This window comes from Eptesicus fuscus, chromosome 22, assembly GCF_027574615.1.
Source record: "Eptesicus fuscus isolate TK198812 chromosome 22, DD_ASM_mEF_20220401, whole genome shotgun sequence".
Lineage (NCBI taxonomy): Eukaryota > Metazoa > Chordata > Mammalia > Chiroptera > Vespertilionidae > Eptesicus > Eptesicus fuscus.
Window position 1 is genome coordinate 7,976,408 of NC_072494.1, and position 7,650 is coordinate 7,984,057.

The following is a 7,650-nucleotide window of genomic DNA, read 5'->3' on the forward strand; positions in this document are numbered from 1 at the left end:
CACCTCCTTTAGCAAATAAAAACTTCCACCTAAAGGTGCCTGAACAATTACATGCATTCTCCGACTATCTGAATCAAATTCCAGTTTCCCAAGTGTTTTTGCACTGTTCCAGTTTTCCAATTGTTTTAACTTTTTTTTTTCTTTGGAACAAAATTCCACACAGTGTACTTAAAATGAAATGACCCAGTTACCTATAAATTTCTGAGGTGAGTAAAGGCCATTCTGAGGAAACCTGTTGGCTATGTAAATAGTTCTTGTCTCACTTTGTTGTGGGATCGAACCTGCAACCTTGGTGTCTTCTGACGATGCTCTAACCAACTGAGCTGCCTGGCCAGGGCTCATTTAATAATTTTTAATTTCCTTATATTATGCCACCAAACATTTTGATATGTTCAACATATATATATTTTTTTCAGGGGAGAGCGTGAAAAAATGATGCAGCCGCGTTTCCCACTTTTGGGGAAATCACCAGGGTCAGCACGTCTGGAGTGCAATGGATAAACCTTGCTCAGGGAAGACCACCTTTGTGACCATGGTATCTCCCCTGCCAGGTAAGTATTCAGCTAATCTTTTTTGAACACCTACTATGAGGCAGCCATATTCAAACAGGAGATGGAGCAATAAACAAAACAAAGCTCCAGCTCTCATGAAGCCTACAGTCTAGTAAAGGAAACAATTTCAGTAACCACAGTAGTCAGCCTGTTGTCAATGTCTGTCGTGCCGAAGATTTAATATACTCTGGCTTTAATTACCTGTCTTGCAATGTACACTTTTCATGTAATCAGGAGATTTTATCTCAACTGCATGTTATTAAAGCACCAACTTAGTAATAAGATGTTCAAATGTAACACGTCTGTGACTCGTTAGCCCAATAGGTAGGGAAGGGCATAATGACATCAAGGTCATTAACTCTTGGGCTTATTCTATGCACAAATTCGTTAATACCCTTCAGGCTCATACCCACAGACTAATTTGCTAACCTGGCCAGTCTTCCTTCAGAGGCATGCCATTGGAAACAAGAGAAGCCAGGCAATGATAGATTACCCGTCTATTAGCACTATTGGGAAAACAGTTTAACATCCACACCCAGATGCTGGTATTCTAAGAGGCTTGTGAGACAATAGTGTCATTGTGATCAAATGTGGCCCGGGCAGTCTTCACACTGAAAGCTCTCCAGGCTTCCTCTGCCTCCACTAGCCAGGAAAATCATGAGGGAGTTCTTTACCTTGGACGAGATCCTTGGGATGGGATTGTAGTCCTTTTATTTCTGTGCTGCTTCTGCGGTATAGTGTTCAAGAATTCCTGAATTCAACAGTTAATTCAGATAATTTAAGAGAATAACAAGCCCTAGTCGGTGTGGCTCAGTTGATTGAAGCATCGTCCTATGCATGGAAAGGTTGCAGGTTCGATTCCTGATTAGGGCACATACCCAGGTTGCAGGTTCAGTCCCTTGTCTGGATGCATAAGGGAGGCAACCGATTGATGTCTCTCTCTCATGTCGATGTTTCTGTCTGTCTCTCTCTTCTTTTCCCTGTCTCTAAAGTCGATAAAAATGTATCCTCAGGTGAGAATTAAGAGAATGACAAGTGTGATGGGACAATTTGAGCATCATAATAAATAGTGTCAACAACAAATTATGACCCATTGAATAAAAGTAGGAATCTCTGAGTCTATACTGGTATAAATAAATAGCCAAACAAATCCATGGAGAAGAGAAACATTTTCCTTACCGTAGAATGCCAACTAAAAAATATAGAAGGGACGATAGAATTATAAAAATCACCATTTTCAATCATCATAGTAATAATTGACTCAGGCAAGAATCATTAATGGGTACTAAAGCTAGTGGGTGAAGTTTGATGAGGAACAGAATGTTTACAGAGTCTCCCCACAAGCTACTTTTTAACAATAAAATGAAAAAATGATCATTTTATTTTATTTTTTTAAAATATATTTTTATTGATTTTTTACAGAGAGGAAGAGAGAGGGATAGAGAGTCAGAAACATCGATGAGAGAGAAACATCGATCAGCTGCCTCCTGCACACCTCCTACTGGGGATGTGCCCGCAACCAAGGTACATGCCCTTGACCAGAATCGAAACTGGGACCTTTCAGTCCACAGGCTGACGCTCTATCCACTGAGCTAAACCAGTTAGGGCTATTTTATTTTTTTAAGAGTTTATTTGAGCTGAAACCGGTTTGGCTTGGTGGATAGAGCATCAGCCTGCAGACTGAAAGGTCCCAGGTTCGATTCCAGTCAAGGGCATGTACCTTGGTTGTGGGCACATCCCCAATGGGAGGTGTGCAGGAGGCAGCTGATCAATGTTTCTAACTCTCTATCCCTCTCCCTTCCTCTCTGTAAAAAATCAATAAAATATATTTTTAAAAAAAGTTTATTTGAGCTAAACTGATTAGATATTCTGGGAAGCAAGATCTCAAATGCTCCTCCCCTCCCCCCCAAAGAGTAATTTAAAGTGCAGGAACCTGACAGGCACTATCTTAACCGAGTCATGAAAGGTAATTTCAACAGTAATGGAACAAATCACCTCCTGATAGTGTGTGCCGACACCACAGCGTCACTTCTGTGGTATTCCTGCTAAGAATGCATAACCTGAATCTAATCATGAGGAAATAACAGACAGCCCAAGTTGAGAAAGCTCTACAAAACACTGGCCTGTAACTCTTCAAATACACCAAGGTCAGGAGAGGTGACAAAGTGTGGAAAATCTATTCCAGGTTAATGGAAACTGAAACAATGTTGTTACTCGACAACTGAATGCATGACATGATCTGTAATTTTCTTTTATTATATTGGACACTTTTGGGGAAATTGCAAAATTTGAATGAGGTCTGTAGTTTAGGTAATATTATTGAATCAGTATTGACGTAATTTTTATAATTATACTGTGGTTATGAAAGAGAATTGTTCTTGTTTTTAGGAAATACACACTGAAGTAGGGAAAAGGGCATCATGTCTGCAGCTTATTCTCAAAGACAAAACATTTCAGAAAAAAATATAAATAAATAGATACATACACCGAGAGAGTCTTTAAAGAGAGGGAGTGTACAAGCACACACTAGGCATTGGCCTAAGTTGCTGGAAAAAAGAATTGAAAGTAACAAGCAGCTTATTCATGCCTAATGTCAGAAGTTCTGAGAACACACCTCCAAATGCTATTATTGGGTACCCAGTGAAAATGTATGCTGTGAGTTAAGATAAGCAGCCCACATGGCAGGAAGTCTTAAATACCAGTGAGTCATTCCCTGTGTTTGAGAACACTCCTCTAACCCTAAGTCAGTTCAGTCCATACCAACTTCAATTCCACAAACTCCTCTACCAAAAATTGTTCCCTCCTCCCTCCCTCACTTCCTTCCTTCCTTCCTTCCTTCCTTCCTTCCTTCCTTCCTTCCTTCCTTCCTTCCTTCCTTCGAGTACATTTATTAAAGCTGGAGACAGTGAAGCAAGAAAGGGTTTAGGATAGGAGAAATAACAGGAGGGAACCTAGGCGGGGCTGCTTTCACTCTCTAGAAATGCTATAGGAAAGAAATGAGTCTAGGTGGGGCTGCTCTGGCTCACTGAGAAGACAGAGAAAAGAGTACCTCGGAGACAGGTTCAGGCGGTTAGCCCGGGATGAGCTGTTGCTGCCCACTGCTCCCCTGGTTGTAAGTCTCATGGGGTCCCTTAGAGTTTAGGAGACATGCGCCTATAGGGGAAGAGAAGGGGAAAGGGAATGGCTGGAGCTTGCTCCCAGGAGGGAGAGGGCACCCAAAATTGTTTGTTTCTTTAACTTCACATTGAGTCATTGAGGTCACAAATTCCACCCAACTCTCCAGAATAGAATAATCCATTTTCTGATAAACAGGTTTAATCTAAATAAATCCAAATATTTTTCTAATGTGGGGATAAGATATTAGCTAATATAGGGACAAAAGTCAAAGCTGATTAAAACCCAGCATGATTGAACCACCACCACCCTCTCTTTGCTCTGTTACTTCTATATCACTGTGGGCAGGAAGCAGCCATATTGAATACATATTTTACTTGTTTCTTAAGAAAAACAAACCCAAAAAAACAGAAAAACAAATAGGTGGTTTATTTTAAGAATGTACAGGAACTTACACTCTAAATGTCCAAAAATACATATTCTAGGGACTCTTATCACCTCAGAACCCCACTACAGCTTCTCTTTAATCTTTTTAAACATCCTGTTACAGAGATTGTAGCTACATCTGTAGCAGGAAGCATAATATAATAATAATTGATCAAACATCAAAAGCACCTGGGTGGTCCTTACATAGACCTTTAGCCTCCTTTCCCACCAACACCATGTTCTTAGGTTTTTTTCCAACCACATTAATGTATCTTTTGTTTGTTTGTTTGTTCTTGCCCGTTTCCCCTGAGAAATTACTATGAATTTCTGCCAGATCAGGAATTTTTCCAGGGAGAGACCATGAGTATTAACAAAGCAGACAAACCGCCCCTGAAGGTAAAATGTAAACCTTTTTCAGGCCCATCCCTCTCTTTGATTTCATTCTCCACATTGAATTAGATTAACTGGTGGAATTGCAAGTCCTGTTTTGTATGAGGGAGAGGCCCTCTACCTGACCTATGCCAGGAATTTCCTCTTGATTTTCACGGGATGAATTTAGAACTGTCCTTCCTACCCAGTATTATAGCAAGAACCACATTGTTTGTCTTAAGAGGACGGTGAATCTAATGTATGTGTACACTCAGCAAGTGTTTCTTGATCATAAAATATTAGCATTAGGGAGAGTTTTAAACAGCTTAACTGCCAATACTGGCAGTTCTGACAAATGGTCACCAGCCAAGACTGTTATTTGTTATAACAAGGAGCTCCCCATGGAGTTGGGCAGCCCATCTCGGTGCTGGACAGCTCTCATTGTAACACTTGCTTCTTGAGGTTCTTTGGCGCCTCAGAGAATGTCTAGGCCTCTCCATGTCACAACCCTTCACACATTTGGTGGCTGGTAATGCATCCCAATAAGCTGTCACCAGGTCTTGTAATGATTTTTCAGATCATATCGAGTAATTAAATGCACGAACATTTGCGAGTTAACCACAGTTAACTCTGGAAGGTAAGATTATGGTTCTGTTTTTATTTTCCTCCTTATATGTAAATTCCAACCTTACAATGAATACTTAGTAATAAGGACAGCAGCAATTCTTTTTATTGAGTTTATTCTAGATGCCAGTCCTGGCCTGCATATATAACTTTCCTACCTTAACCCCGAGAGATAGGAACTATAATTATTTCCCTTGTACACATGAAAAGACAAGAGGGATTAAGGAAGTTGCCAAGGGCACCCAGCTAAGTCAGTGGCTGAAAAGAAATTGGAACCCAGTTTTCCTGATTCTTAACCATCCCTCTTATATAACAAGCAAAACAATTATTTACTTTTGTTTTAGTGTTGTGTCCCAAAATTGATACAGTATGTCCATTTGATCTGAACAGCGTAAAGTACACTGCAATGATTATATCCTTTGATCTGGACACAGTACATCTAATAATGCCCATTGGACTGTATTTGATTTTTCATCTGTGGTAGGAGATTACTGTCTCATATAGAGCTTTCAGAAAATCCTTTGGTTCTTATTTTCTTCTTCCCCTTGACTCACTTCCTCTTCTTCCCTCCTCCTCTGTCACCCCACCAGCTCTTACACCTCTAGCAATCATTTTAGCATCCTAGCTGTTAACATTTTTCTCCACGCTCATATAATCACATATAGACAAATCCCAAATGCATGAATATTCAATATAGATATTTTTGTCATTTGAAAAGTGACTACATTTTTGCCTCTTTTAATTAAAATAATTTCTTGTGTAAAATCTCTCTAAATCAGCTGGTAGAGTACTAATTCATTCCCTTTAATGGATCTTCCAAAATGTAGATGTACTATAATTTTTGCAGCTATTCCCCTATTGATGGGCATGCATAGTATTTAGTTTGTGTGTTGTTACTTACAACGCTGCACTAATAAATATCCTTGTACATGTTTTTCACTATGTTTATACTTCAATAGTTTTATTGAAACTAGTGGTTTTATTTCAATAGGATAGATTCTTAGAACTGAGATTGCTGGGTCAAAGGGTATAAATGTTTTAAAAATAATAGATGTTGCCTGATTGCTTTCCATTATATATTTCAGTCGCAACACATGAAAATACCCTTTTCCCCACATCCCTACAGTGTATTTAGCACCCATTCTAGTTAAATCCCCGTGTAACAAGAACTCCAAGGAATATACTTAAATATAATAAAGATTATTTACTACGAATCAACAGTAATTCTAATCCTAAATGACCAAATGGTAAAACTTTAATTCAAAATAAAAAACTACACCTGAGTTGTTAATTAAATACATCTCCCATGTCTTTTTTACTCTTAATTTTAAATTTATGTATAATACACATGTAAAAGTGTGCCCAAGTCATAAGTACACAGATCAATGAAATGCTGAAAATAAACACATCTATATCACCACCACCCAGGTCAAGAAATAGACATTACCAGTACCCCAAAAGCCTTCATGCCCCCTCCCAATCATTACCCCCTTTTTCCTTCCTCAAGAGGATAGTTTTGTCTGGTTTTGAAATACACAGAAATAGAATCATGTAGTATGTACTCTTTTGTGTGTGTGTGTCTGGTTTATCAAAGGGTGAAGTTTCTCCATATTGCACATAGCAATAGTTCCCTCACTTTTATTGCTGCACAATAGTTTGTTTTAGGAATAATGTAAAATGAAATTAATTATCCATTCTATTTAAAAAAAATATTTTTATTGACTTTAGAGAGGAAGGGAGAGGGAGAGAGAGATAGAAACATCAATGATGAGAGAGAATAATTGGCTGCCTCTTGCACTCCCCCCCGCCCCCTCCATTGGGGATAGAGCACGCAACTGGGCATGTGCCCTGACTGGGAATTGAACTGTGACCTTCTCGTTCATAGGTAGATGCTCAACCACTGGGCCACACCGTCTAGGTCATTCTATTTTTGATAGATTTTCATAAGTACACAAATCAATAAGTACACAGATTTCAACATGCTATTCACTTTGTAATTACTATGGGTTTTTTTTTTTCATGTCTATAGATTTATCTCCTTGTTTTCAAATGTTGCAAGATGAACATTTTACAAGATGAACTATTTGAATATTTATCTTTGGGGGAGTAGTGGGCATTGTGGGTGACTTTTTCTGCCTTTTATTTAGAACTGTATTAATGTTGCTATGCTGTTGTGTAATTAATCCTTTTTTAATTAAAAAAAGAAATAAATAAAAAGAACCATCCCTAAGGGTGTGGTTTGTAGTAACAAATTCAATAGTGTCCTCTGGGAGTCAGGAACGACTGAGAAGGGGCATTTGAATGTGCCTATTCAGGAGTAGATAATGGCCCCTAATTACAATTTCAATAGAGACCAAAAGCAAGTTAAGAAGTGAAGGTAACTGCCCGGGCAGATCTTGTTGGAGGCGTTTGCCAAAGACAAGTAGAAACAGGGCAGAATCTTTAAAAGAGCAATCAAGTTGGGCAAAGCCTCAGTTCGGCTTTGGAAAGGCACAGACAAAACAGGTGTCAACTCTTCCCCCTCGGCTATTTCAGTTGTAAATCTAAAGAGGACCAGGTTACCAGT

General features: G+C 39.0%; 1 pseudogene; it reads right to left on the reverse strand.

The window, feature by feature from the left end:
• Positions 1-422: 422 nt before the first annotated feature.
• LOC114233665 (U1 spliceosomal RNA) lies at positions 423-559 on the reverse strand (annotated as a pseudogene).
• Between the last annotated feature and the right edge of the window lie 7,091 nt (positions 560-7,650).